The 14,767-nt window shown below is 30.7% G+C and overlaps 1 protein-coding gene across 1 annotated transcript in view; it reads right to left on the bottom strand.

Moving 5' to 3' along the window:
- LOC133191967 (microsomal glutathione S-transferase 1-like) overlaps positions 1-14,767 on the bottom strand; it is a 190,902-nt gene that overhangs the window by 132,181 nt on the left and 43,954 nt on the right. The gene's annotated exons all lie outside the window — the stretch shown is intronic.

A 14,767-nucleotide genomic window follows, 5' to 3' on the forward strand; every position in this document is an offset into this window, starting at 1 on the left:
CTTTATGCTTTATCTATTTTATGTATGAAAGCATTGTTTTATTAAAGAATCAAATCTGACTCATCGAGTATTGGGCATTATATATTATAACTACCCCACTTTTGCAAAAAGTATACTAGGAACAAAGTTAAAATATAATGCTTTGGAGTGATATCGCATAAACATAATGAGCCCCTGATTGCAGCAAAGCTTGCAATACATGTATATTATCTGAAATGGGATACAAAATGCTGCCAAAAAACTCTCAATTTAAAATAAAAATGCAAGCAATTGATTAAATGCTTCTTTGAATGTGTAAGACCCTCATAAGTTTAAGAAGTCTTAGGAATGAGAGCGAATTTAATTAGACCGACTTCCTTTCTACAGAACAAACAAAACAATTCATTTACAATTTTTTATACATAATCTGTGACAAAATTAAAATATAAACAAATTAATTTAAAAAATATACATGTACTCAGTATTGTCCAATTAGCGTCAAATAAATCATTCGATAGCAATATGTTACAATTAAATGTTATAATTAATGATAATAATTAAAAAAAAAAATAACCATATGCGTAACATTTGAGCATAATATATTACGCAGTTATACATAATATGACTTATGTGACTGAAAGCCCAATTGTAAATTGTATAAAATATTATTACCTAAAACAAAATTATATGTTAGACCATGATTTTATTATAATGATAATTACACACACACCACATTTTTTAGCATTGGCCTTATTTATTTTTTTTTTTTTCTCTTAATAAATCATCAGTATTAATGATTAATTTAATTCAAAATTTGGGTAGGTTGGTACATTTAGGTAGGGTTTTTTTTTCAACGCATGCATTTTCCCCCAGAAAAGTAAAAAAAAATTGAATGATCCCCGTCGATCTTAATTATCAAAAAGCAATTTACAATCTATCAAAAAAAAATCCTCTAAATTATAGCTAATAAAATTTGGGATTTGTACATAATTTTAAACTGACTACACTATGAGTACCAAGAAAAGGAAGTATATTATTTAATTCATTAAGCTTGTATAAACCGTTAGTGTTAAATAAACAAATTTAGAGCCTCGCTTACTTTGTACATTATTTCTGAGATTTAATTTCTGAAGATCAGTATTTTTGTCTGAAAGCAGGAAGTTGCCAAGTGTATTAATGGAAAGTTTGTCCCAACACTTCTCCAATACGGGATTAATTATGAATTATCTCGAGATCTATCAAAAAAAAAAACCTTTAGCTCATGATATTTCGGCATTAGTCGAATTTAGATAAATAAAAGGTATGATTTATAAATTTATAAATGGCAACAACATATCTATTTTGGTCTACATATAAAGGATTTATAAAATCTGGGTATTTTTATCTGTTCTTTATCAATTGATTATCTAAATGGGTTTCAGTAATATGTACATGTATGATGTTAAATTCGGGCAATTCTATATTGGATATACTAGTAGACAATATTGTCGTATATTTTTATTTTCCCCTTTCTTAACCCTTGTTTTTTATCTAGGAATCCTCTGTCTTCCTCTTGAAAACTAGTTACTCGTTAGCATTGCTTAAACATTTACATAATATAAAGCAGAAATCAATGATCGTTTTATCTATGTTGTTCAAAGGGACATAATTTGAGTTATCGAAGTTTGAAACAAAACTTACATTATGCAAATTTCCAAATAAACATTCAATCACAAGGACAAATTGTATATAAAAGCTGTCTTTGGAGTGTGGATGGTGAGGAATATTTCTAATACATTGACAAGTAAAATCATTCTGCTTGTTTTAATACAAGTAGAATTGCACCATACTGCACTCTGCTGCAATACAATGCGTTCTGCTTGTTTAAATACAAGTAGAATTGCACCATACTGCAATTTGCGGCAATACAATGCGATACATTGTGATGCCTGCCAAATTGTCCAATCAAAATTAACTTAGTCATTTTTTTTTTCTTAAATGAATTATAAACTGATTGAATACACACACTTTTTTGTCATTTTATGCTATGAAAAAAAAGGTTTCAAAAACAGACTAGAGAGCATTTCTTTTATTCTCATATTCTTAAATATTTGTTTTCTTTGATATGAATCAAAATTAACAATCAGTAATTAAGTCGAAGGACTTTCGCAAAGTTACGTGTTACTGGTTTCTGTTTTTTTTTTTTAGCGAATGACTAGTTTGAGTATGCGTAAACGATCCAAAAGAAATGAACACTCCTTGTTGACTGATGAGTGGATTTTTTTGTTTGCAAGAGAATTTACACTTTTTACCATAATAAGAATTTAACTGCATTTTATTGCTCTGCACTACAATGCAATGTCATTCAATCAAATGAAGTCCATTTTTGTTTTACATTATGGTATTGAAAATAAGGTGTAAATTAACATATTCTCTAATATATTTCTATTTTTCAAAAAGTTTTGAAAAACAGACTGGATGGAATATTTTCATTCACATTTTCTTATATGATTGTTCTCTTTCATACGAATCTAAATTAACAATGCAGTAATAAATTCGAAGGATTTTTCGACAGATTTTTTTCATTGCTGTTTATTATTTTATGCAACGCCTAGTTTGGGTATATGAAAGATTGAAAAAGAGAAAAATCTCGTGTTTGACTGATGAGTGTAAATTTTCAGAGTGATGCAGATAAGCACCAGGAAGGATAAACAGAATATAATTATTCTGATAACAGTATACTTAGAGCTAAGTTCTCATCAAAGAACAGTTACTTTTGCTGGGGGGTTTTTCATTGAAAGACTGATATGGATATATGCGAAACATCCCGAGGAAAATTGGAGTGTCGAGTGGAGTTCTTTAATTGCAAGCTAATTAATTTTGCTTTTAAATAAAAAATAACTGTCCTACAATACATTGCATTGTAATGCTCGATGTACTGTCTAATTAAAGCATACTTGGTTTATTTTTATTATTAGGCAAAACAGTGAAAAAATATAAACTTTCCTGTTTGACTGATGAGTGAATATTTTGAGCCTCAAACAAAGCGCCGATGACTTTGTAGAACAATCAAAGACGCTTTTCAATACTGCCTAGCAGTACTTGTTTAGTGAGATAAGCTCACACTAAGTGCTTTACACGCCACATTAACCGTAACCGTTATTTACTCTGACTTTAACACATGGTCATTTGTGAGTGTCTCTCTAACGTCTTATATATAGTATACAAACCTGTTACTCGTTAGCATTGCTTAAACATTTACATAATATAAAGCAGAAATCAATGATCGTTTTATCTACGTTGTTCAAAGGGACATAATTTGAGTTATCGAACTTTGAAACAAAACTTACATTATGCAAATTTCCAAATAAACATTCAATCACAAGGACAAATTGTATATAAAAGCTGTCTTTGGAGGGTGGATGGTGGGGAATATTTCTAATACATTGACAAGTAAAATCATTCTGCTTGTTTAAATACAAGTAGAATTGCACCATACTGCACTCTGCTGCAATACAATGCGATACATTGTGATGCCTGCCAAATTGTCCAATCAAAATTAACTTAGTCATTTTTTTTTTCTTAAATGAATTTAAAAACTGATTGAATACACACACTTTTTTGTCATTTTATGCTATGAAAAAAAAGGTTTCAAAAACAGACTAGAGAGCATTTCTTTTATTCTCATATTCTTAAATATTTGTTTTCTTTGATATGAATCAAAATTAACAATCAGTAATTAAGTCAAAGGACTTTCGCAAAGTTACGTGTTACTGGTTTCTGGGGGTTTTTTTTTTTATCGAATGACTAGTTTGAGTATGCGTAAACGATCCAAAAGAAATGAACACTCCTTGTTGACTGATGAGTGGATTTTTTTGTTTGCAAGAGAATTTACATTTTTTACCATAACAAGAATTTAACTGCATTTTATTGCTCTGCACTACAATGCAATGTCATTCAATCAAATGAAGTCCATTTTTGTTTTACATTATGGTATTGAAAATAAGGTGTAAATTAACATATTTTCTAATATATTTTTATTTTTCAAAAAGTTTTGAAAAACAGACTGGATGAAACATTTTCATTCACATTTTCTTATATGATTGTTCTCTTTCATACGAATCTAAATTAACAATGCAGTAATAAATTCGAAGGATTTTTCGACAGATTTTTTTCATTGCTGTTTATTATTTTATGCAACGCCTAGTTTGGGTATATGAAAGATTGAAAAAGAGAAAAATCTCGTGTTTGACTGATGAGAGTAAATTTTCAGAGTGATGCAGATAAGCACCAGGAAGGATAAACAGAATATAATTATTCTGATAACAGTACTTAGAGCTAAGTTCTCATCAAAGAACAGTTACTTTTGCTGGGGGGTTTTTTTCATTGAAAGACTGATATGGATATATGCGAAACATCCCGAGGAAATTGGAGTGTCGAGTGGAGTTCTTTAATTGCAAGCTAATTAATTTTGCTTTTAAATAAAAAATAACTGTCCTACAATACATTGCATTGTAATGCTCGATGTACTGTCTAATTAAAACATACTTGGTTTATTTTTATTATTAGGCAAAACAGTGAAAAAAATATAAACTTTCCTGTTTGACTGATGAGTGAATATTTTGAGCCTCAAACAAAGCGCCGATGACTTGGTAGAACAATCAAAGACGCTTTTCAATACTGCTTAGCAGTATTTGTTTAGTGAGATAAGCTCACACTAAGTGCTTTACACGCCACATTAACCGTAACCGTTATTTACTCTGACTTTAACACATGGTCATTTGTGAGTGTCTCTCTAACGTCTTATATATAGTATACAAACCTGTTACTCGTTAGCATTGCTTAAACATTTACATAATATAAAGCAGAAATCAATGATCGTTTTATCTACGTTGTTCAAAGGGACATAATTTGAGTTATCGAACTTTGAAACAAAACTTACATTATGCAAATTTCCAAATAAACATTCAATCACAAGGACAGACTGTATATAAAAGCTGTCTTTGGAGGGTGGATGGTGGGGAATATTTCTAATACATTGACAAGTAAAATCATTCTGCTTGTTTAAATACAAGTAGAATTGCACCATACTGCACTCTGCTGCAATACAATGCGATACATTGTGATGCCTGCCAAATTGTCCAATCAAAATTAACTTAGTCATTTTTTTTTCTTAAATGAATTTAAAAACTGATTGAATACACACACTTTTTTGTCATTTTATGCTTTGAAAAAAAAAGGTTTCAAAAACAGACTAGAGAGCATTTCTTTTATTCTCATATTCTTAAATATTTGTTTTCTTTGATATGAATCAAAATTAACAATCAGTAATTAAGTCGAAGGACTTTCGCAAAGTTACGTGTTACTGGTTTCTGTTTTTTTTTTATCGAATGACTAGTTTGAGTATGCGTAAACGATCCAAAAGAAATGAACACTCCTTGTTGACTGATGAGTGGATTTTTTTGTTTGCAAGAGAATTTACATTTTTTACCATAATAAGAATTTAACTGCATTTTATTGCTCTGCACTACAATGCAATGTCATTCAATCAAATGAAGTCCATTTTTGTTTTACAGTATGGTATTGAAAATAAGGTGTAAATTAACATATTTTCTAATATATTTTTATTTTTCAAAAAGTTTTGAAAAACAGACTGGATGAAACATTTTCATTCACATTTTCTTATATGATTGTTCTCTTTCATACGAATCTAAATTAACAATGCAGTAATAAATTCGAAGGATTTTTCGACAGATTTTTTTCATTGCTGTTTATTATTTTATGCAACGCCTAGTTTGGGTATATGAAAGATTGAAAAAGAGAAAAATCTCGTGTTTGACTGATGAGAGTAAATTTTCAGAGTGATGCAGATAAGCACCAGGAAGGATAAACAGAATATAATTATTCTGATAACAGTACTTAGAGCTAAGTTCTCATCAAAGAACAGTTACTTTTGCTGGGGGGGTTTTTTCATTGAAAGACTGATATGGATATATGCGAAACATCCCGAGGAAAATTGGAGTGTCGAGTGGAGTTCTTTAATTGCAAGCTAATTAATTTTGCTTTTAAATAAAAAATAACTGTCCTACAATACATTGCATTGTAATGCTCGATGTACTGTCTAATTAAAACATACTTGGTTTATTTTTATTATTAGGCAAAACAGTGAAAAAAATATAAACTTTCCTGTTTGACTGATGAGTGAATATTTTGAGCCTCAAACAAAGCGCCGATGACTTGGTAGAACAATCAAAGACGCTTTTCAATACTGCTTAGCAGTATTTGTTTAGTGAGATAAGCTCACACTAAGTGCTTTACACGCCACATTAACCGTAACCGTTATTTACTCTGACTTTAACACATGGTCATTTGTGAGTGTCTCTCTAACGTCTTATATATAGTATACAAACCTGTTACTCGTTAGCATTGCTTAAACATTTACATAATATAAAGCAGAAATCAATGATCGTTTTATCTACGTTGTTCAAAGGGACATAATTTGAGTTATCGAACTTTGAAACAAAACTTACATTATGCAAATTTCCAAATAAACATTCAATCACAAGGACAAACTGTATATAAAAGCTGTCTTTGGAGGGTGGATGGTGGGGAATATTTCTAATACATTGACAAGTAAAATCATTCTGCTTGTTTAAATACAAGTAGAATTGCACCATACTGCACTCTGCTGCAATACAATGCGATACATTGTGATGCCTGCCAAATTGTCCAATCAAAATTAACTTAGTCATTTTTTTTCTTAAATGAATTTAAAAACTGATTGAATACACACACTTTTTTGTCATTTTATGCTTTGAAAAAAAAAGGTTTCAAAAACAGACTAGAGAGCATTTCTTTTATTCTCATATTCTTAAATATTTGTTTTCTTTGATATGAATCAAAATTAACAATCAGTAATTAAGTCGAAGGACTTTCGCAAAGTTACGTGTTACTGGTTTCTGTTTTTTTTTTATCGAATGACTAGTTTGAGTATGCGTAAACGATCCAAAAGAAATGAACACTCCTTGTTGACTGATGAGTGGATTTTTTTGTTTGCAAGAGAATTTACATTTTTTACCATAATAAGAATTTAACTGCATTTTATTGCTCTGCACTACAATGCAATGTCATTCAATCAAATGAAGTCCATTTTTGTTTTACAGTATGGTATTGAAAATAAGGTGTAAATTAACATATTTTCTAATATATTTTTATTTTTCAAAAAGTTTTGAAAAACAGACTGGATGAAACATTTTCATTCACATTTTCTTATATGATTGTTCTCTTTCATACGAATCTAAATTAACAATGCAGTAATAAATTCGAAGGATTTTTCGACAGATTTTTTTCATTGCTGTTTATTATTTTATGCAACGCCTAGTTTGGGTATATGAAAGATTGAAAAAGAGAAAAATCTCGTGTTTGACTGATGAGAGTAAATTTTCAGAGTGATGCAGATAAGCACCAGGAAGGATAAACAGAATATAATTATTCTGATAACAGTACTTAGAGCTAAGTTCTCATCAAAGAACAGTTACTTTTGCTGGGGGGTTTTTTTCATTGAAAGACTGATATGGATATATGCGAAACATCCCGAGGAAAATTGGAGTGTCGAGTGGAGTTCTTTAATTGCAAGCTAATTAATTTTGCTTTTAAATAAAAAATAACTGTCCTACAATACATTGCATTGTAATGCTCGATGTACTGTCTAATTAAAACATACTTGGTTTATTTTTATTATTAGGCAAAACAGTGAAAAAAATATAAACTTTCCTGTTTGACTGATGAGTGAATATTTTGAGCCTCAAACAAAGCGCCGATGACTTGGTAGAACAATCAAAGACGCTTTTCAATACTGCTTAGCAGTATTTGTTTAGTGAGATAAGCTCACACTAAGTGCTTTACACGCCACATTAACCGTAACCGTTATTTACTCTGACTTTAACACATGGTCATTTGTGAGTGTCTCTCTAACGTCTTATATATAGTATACAAACCTGTTACTCGTTAGCATTGCTTAAACATTTACATAATATAAAGCAGAAATCAATGATCGTTTTATCTACGTTGTTCAAAGGGACATAATTTGAGTTATCGAACTTTGAAACAAAACTTACATTATGCAAATTTCCAAATAAACATTCAATCACAAGGACAAACTGTATATAAAAGCTGTCTTTGGAGGGTGGATGGTGGGGAATATTTCTAATACATTGACAAGTAAAATCATTCTGCTTGTTTAAATACAAGTAGAATTGCACCATACTGCACTCTGCTGCAATACAATGCGATACATTGTGATGCCTGCCAAATTGTCCAATCAAAATTAACTTAGTCATTTTTTTTTTCTTAAATGAATTTAAAAACTGATTGAATACACACACTTTTTTGTCATTTTATGCTTTGAAAAAAAAAGGTTTCAAAAACAGACTAGAGAGCATTTCTTTTATTCTCATATTCTTAAATATTTGTTTTCTTTGATATGAATCAAAATTAACAATCAGTAATTAAGTCGAAGGACTTTCGCAAAGTTACGTGTTACTAGTTGTTTTTTTTTTTTTTATCGAATGACTAGTTTGAGTATGCGTAAACGATCCAAAAGAAATGAACACTCCTTGTTGACTGATGAGTGGATTTTTTTGTTTGCAAGAGAATTTAAATTTTTTACCATAATAAGAATTTAACTGCATTTTATTGCACTGCACTACAATGCAATGTCATTCAATCAAATGAAGTCCATTTTTTGTTTTACATTAAGGTACGTGACATTACCCGTAAAGTTCCAATTTTCGCCGTAAATTATCACAAAAGAGGAGATTAATTAAGTAGATTGTGATTTTTTAGATCCCACTCATTTCTGTTTAAAATCTTAAAATTTTTTCAGAAAATTCTGGAAACACATTTCTATAGGACATGTTTTTAAAAGAAACAGATTATAGCAATTTCCCGTTTACTGCCAATTTTATTTATAAAACCCGTTCTACCCTAAAACCTTAGAATGGGTCAACCTACACCACGTATCTTGAATTTAAATCACAATAACATTAGTAGGGGATGCAGCATGTGAAATGAAAAATTATGACGTCTGGCTTGTACAAACTCATAAAATCATTATTACAGTGTGTTCAATATTCTATACAAAAAGAATCTTCTATAAACATATTAAAGAATAAGCAATCAAATCTTTATATCCATATTGGCATTTTTTTATTTCCTTCAATATGCATGTATACATTTTTAAATAATTCTGCAAATCACGTCCCTCTCGAGAATTTTTCACTCATATGGAGACTCCACCACTTGCCGGTGGAGAGCTGCAAATTTTGTCATATATTCGGCACTTACGGCCATTAGGCAGTGAGGGATCTTTTTCGTGCCAGCACCTACTGCGACACGGGACCTCGGTTTATACGGTCTCATCCGAAGGACCGGTCTCCACGTCCCACAATGGAATTCGAACCCGCGACGTAAGGATCAACTCCTTACTTCGCGACTCTAGAGCAGACGCTCTAACCACTGTCCTGATATTAAAATGAGAATATTAAAATACATGTACATTGAAAATTGAAATAGAGAATTTTATAATACACAACATTTGTCACTCTAGCAAAAGCAGCATTACATGGATTTAATTTACTTTATATAGACACCCGACAGCTAAACTCATTTTCAAAATATCTATAATTGCTGTTAAATCTTATTGAGTAGGGAAGATTATGATGGGCCAGTTCGAGTTCATCAAACAAACCATTTTTATTGTTGGCCAGATTTTTAAAGATGATATCCTATATATTCCTATGTCAAAATTTGATACCTTCGTCAGCCCATGATATGAACTAACTTGAATGAATCTCCACTTTTTCAGGATAATGAATCTCCACTTTATAAGTATATAGAATCTCCACTATATAAAAATGTTGAATCTTCATTTTATTCTTTACCATAAAAGGATCTTGAATCTCCACTACCTAAGGATCTTGAATCTCTATTATATAAATATCTTGAATCTCCACTATATATGGATCTTAAATTACCACTGTATAAGGATCTTGAATCTCGACAATATAAGAATATGATTCCCTTCACCCAAATATACTATGTGGCTACAAGTAGTTTGCTGAAACCGAGTTGCTTTTCAGAGGAAGTCAAAAATATAAAATGTTAACGCCACCAACAATGACCAACAAACTTTAATCAGAAAAGCTCACCTGAGTTTTAAGCTCATTTGATTTAAAATTAGGTTCATTATAAACTTATAAGAACATTCACAAAATATCACTGCTTTAGCATCGCTAATCAAAAGCCTTAATCATACTTTTCCCCATTTATTTCCGATCTATAGTGATTAAGCTTATAATTAAACATCTTTTCTGAAAGAATTAAATAAAAGATTAAAAGAAAAAAAATTGTGTGAAACGTGTGATTAAAATATTTGATAAATAGTTTTAAAACGCATGCTATAGCTTGTAGCAAAATTACAAAATTTAAGACCTTTCGTACTTTGAATGTTTATTCACTTTCCTTTTTTACGACTTATTATGCAAGGAATTGTGGGTGACAGATTAAAGGGAGGGAAAGGGACAAAGCAGTCGCGAGGTCCATATTTCGTTATTAATTATCATAACTCGAATAATACCGGTTCTCACTGTTTTGCGATCTGTTCAGATCTCCACGATATACCACTCGTAGCCGATCGCAGAACTTGTCTTGCATTTCAGAACTGGATACTAGTTAATGCGAGTCGATACAGTTTGTTGCGCTTTGATGCGATACGGTCACGATTGATCACTTTCGGGTGACAGGATACTATTATGTCATGATCACCAGATACCAGTCAAGAAGATTCCGATCATCACGATTTATTAGTACGATTAAATGCACGTCAGGCTTTGTTACGATGCAATACCATCAGATGCCATACATGTAATCACGATTATACATAAATCTTGTCCATCGTAGAAAATAATTTAACATTCAAAAAAACTTTCTACGATCAACACGATTTCCACGACTGACCTCAAGATCTGATAAGATTTGATAGCATCATATTAACAGATTAAGGACGTACAACACACCCACCACCAAAAAATTCCTGTCGTTTAATTTTCGCTATTTTTGTATATTTTATACATGACTATATATATATGATGCGTATGCACATTTTGGACAAAATCGCTCGAGTCGTATTTGGACAGGAAGTTCCAAAAGTTAACCCCCTTTGGTTGTTCACGCGCAGAATAAATTTTCAATCGGCTAGCTATAAAATCCTTGATTTTCAAAAAAAAGTCCAGCTATAGTCTGGCTGTCAAATTTCATGGACTCATTCATTTAACCATTAACCACACAAATAAAGTATTTTTGTAGAGGTACACATCGCCAAAATATTTTTTGAAGAACTTAAACTGAAAAACTATGGTTCATTTAAGCCTTGAAAAATGCGTATTTTTAAATTTTAATATTTTTTTTACGAAAAAAAAAACTATCGTTTAATTTTTAATTTGCTTAAAAAAAATATTTACATTATATATCAGAGTTCTTAAAACTTTTCAGTTCATTGAAATGCAGATGTATAGACAATTTTTGACGAAGCCCCCCCCCCCTTTTTTTTTTTTTTTTTTTTTTTTTTTTTTTTTGGACGTAGTCATTAGAGCTTGATGAAACATAGGTTGCCCTCGAGATATATATTTAATCTTTTAAATCCCCGAAGTACCAATTAATTCATTCATTCATGCAGATTTAAATTCAGACAACTAGAATAAGAGTTAAACTATCAACTACTAGAATAAAAGTAAAACTTATTCTCTAAGGATTTTATGTCCACGTGTTCAATATGTAGTCCATACACATGGCTGACATGCATTTGAATTTATACCATTTTATACCTGCGTATGAATTCAACTTACATTAAATTTTAATCTTATTTTTCATTAAAAATGAACGCATAATGTTGAAAACTCAACTCTTCTATTATGTAAACAGGCTGGTAAATGGAATATATTGTTTCTAATTTATTTCAAACAAGAGAGGGGTCTAAAAGTAACCTCCCCCCTTGTATGCATCCTTCTGTTGCTTCTATAGATAAAATGGAAATTTCGTATTCGTCTACATTAACTCCAATTCATCAAACTGTAAATTCTCCATCTATGTTTATGTTTCAAAATATTCATGTACAGTGATACATGTACAAAACGTTTTGTTTTGATTCGAGGAAATGCGCACTGAAATTGTTGACAGTGGTATATCTAGATGGTCGGATAGGGCTAGTTTGTCGCATATAAGATATTTGTGAATTCGGGCCATTTCAGTAAACAATTCTGTTACATTTTCGGTACTTACTTAGTATATATAATTATTTTAGTTTTCAGTTCCTGAGTTCGTCAAAATTCATTGTGTCTTCATAACTGTTCGACAAACAGGAGGAGATAACTCAACTAGAAGAGGGGGGAAATTTCCCACATTTCTAGAGTTGTTCCTCTTTGATCAATGAACTTTTCGAAACGGGTTGTAAATTTTTTTTTCTTAAGGTAGAACCTAGTATGTCGGAAAAGTCTTTGTCACAAGATTTTCAATCTTTTCAAAATGATTAATTAGCACTCGCTTATCAATCAGTTAAAAATATATAGTATGTTTCCTTGTTATTAAATGTTGTGCAGCCTGTGCAACTTGGAATGCTTATTTTACACTGCGACTACATATTTTCAGCCATTTTTAGGGGGGTAATGGTCATAAAGAGAATATAAAAAATCACAAAAATACTACTTCAAACATCATTGTTTATATACTTTATTAACTGAACCGTATGAAGCAATATTATTCAAGAATAAATTCTTTTTTATTCAGTTGACATAAAAGTTTAAGTCCACATTTCAACGAATATAGGCAAATGTGCTCAATATTTTTTGAGTCAATTTACCACCTAAATATGTTAAAAAAAAAAAAATCAAAGGTCTTTGTCAAAATGTTTTCAATCTTTAATATGATGAAAAACATACCCAAATAATTACAAAAAGTTATTAAAATATATATCTTTCCCCGCAATCGAATGAGAGACACTCGATTTATCAATACTTCTTATGTTGACCTTTTTGCACTTACACAGGATTTAATTATTAAATGACTGTTTTGGGTTACGTTCAGATTTACAATGTGAATATTTATTTAAAAAATATATTTTTTTATTTAAAAAGATAATATTTTAAGAGAACATTATTATTATACACCAATCATTATGAATAATTAACGAATAATTATGAAAGGGAATCAAGTCATTTCATGATAGACATTAAAAAATTTACACACAATTTTTAACAGATATTTGACTCAGACACATTTCATCAAGATATTTTACTGTTTAGATTTCTTAGGACTTTTGATTTCCTTCAAAATAGTTACATGCCATTCACATTTTCACAGTTGTGTAACTTCATTACATGAGACAGTCTTGGAGAAAGTACGGGAAAAAGAAACATTAAATTGATTATGACGTCATAATGGATCTAGCACCAAAAAGACGGTCTAAACTCATTTACTTGATATGACGTCATACGACGTAGGTTCTACGTTAAAAGGAGAACAAAACAGTATTTATATGGCTAATTCTTAATTTGAAGATAGGCCCGTGATCTGGTAATGCGAATGTTACATAGCCACCTGTAACAAGAGAAAGCAATGCATCATAAAAAGATAAAGAATATTGTTGTGCTAATATTGATCACGGATACGAGTTTCATATAAAATTAAAGAAATTCAAGACATACATAATCTTTCTTTTCTTCCCTTTTGATGGAGGAGGGGCGGGTTTTAAATCAAAAGCGCAAATAATCAAGGATACGATTTGGTATTTCTAAAGAAACCACATCAAACCCCTAATCGCATTTTCTTATAATTACGTCGGGATCGATTCGGTCGTCATTTTGACGCTTTATTATAAACGTTAAATTTGACGTCAAGTTAAACGTTTAATTGAAATCGCAAGAGTTATCTCCTCCAGTGTGTTGTACGCCTTTTAGACCACGATTTCAATCGTGTTCCGAATCGTGATTTTGGGAAAAAAGTCCTATACCAAATCAATTATATTCTTTTATATTACCAGCCATTATGAGTACATGCATACTTCCTCCTCTGTGAATATCAGACAGCCAACATGAGTTGATTTCTTAATTTTCTCTTCTTTTTAAAATCATCGAAAAACTTTTCATTTGACACTTTGAATTACTTAATGATTAACTATGGAACTTGGACCGTTTCGTGGTTCATTTATTTAGTTTCTTTTCTTTTGCTTTGATTATATTTTATCAACTTTGTTACGACAAACAACACACAACAACCATGAAAAACTATCACGAAAGCATCTTGATGACATAATTCCCTCGGAGTCTGAACAAATGCAGTTACATAGGCTTTATATAGAGTTGTCTACTCGGGGAACATGTAAACTATGCAAAAAATTAGCAACTTTACCGCGTGACCATGCGAATCATTCATACAATACACACAAACGCAACAATCGTGCTTGATTGGTAATGCGCGCTAGTTATATTGATTTCAAACTTGAAAAAATATATACATGTAGTATAACAACTGTTACGCAAAAGATCACTATAGGGAGAACAAAATCCTAAAATTAAAAAAAAATGATCATAGATATATGCAGTTGTTTTTCACGTGCGTCTTGTAATTATTGCAAGATATAAATGTTATTCTTAATTGTGTTTGCATATAGTTTTAATCTTTAATCATCCCTTTACCATTCCTTTGTAGATCTCAATGACGTCTAAAAAACAAAAAAATCCTCGTTAAAATTTTCCTT

This window comes from Saccostrea echinata, unplaced genomic scaffold (assembly GCF_033153115.1).
Source record: "Saccostrea echinata isolate AGI-Se365-2 ecotype Australia unplaced genomic scaffold, CSIRO_AGI_Sech_v1 ptg000025l, whole genome shotgun sequence".
Classification (NCBI taxonomy): Eukaryota; Metazoa; Mollusca; class Bivalvia; order Ostreida; family Ostreidae; genus Saccostrea; species Saccostrea echinata.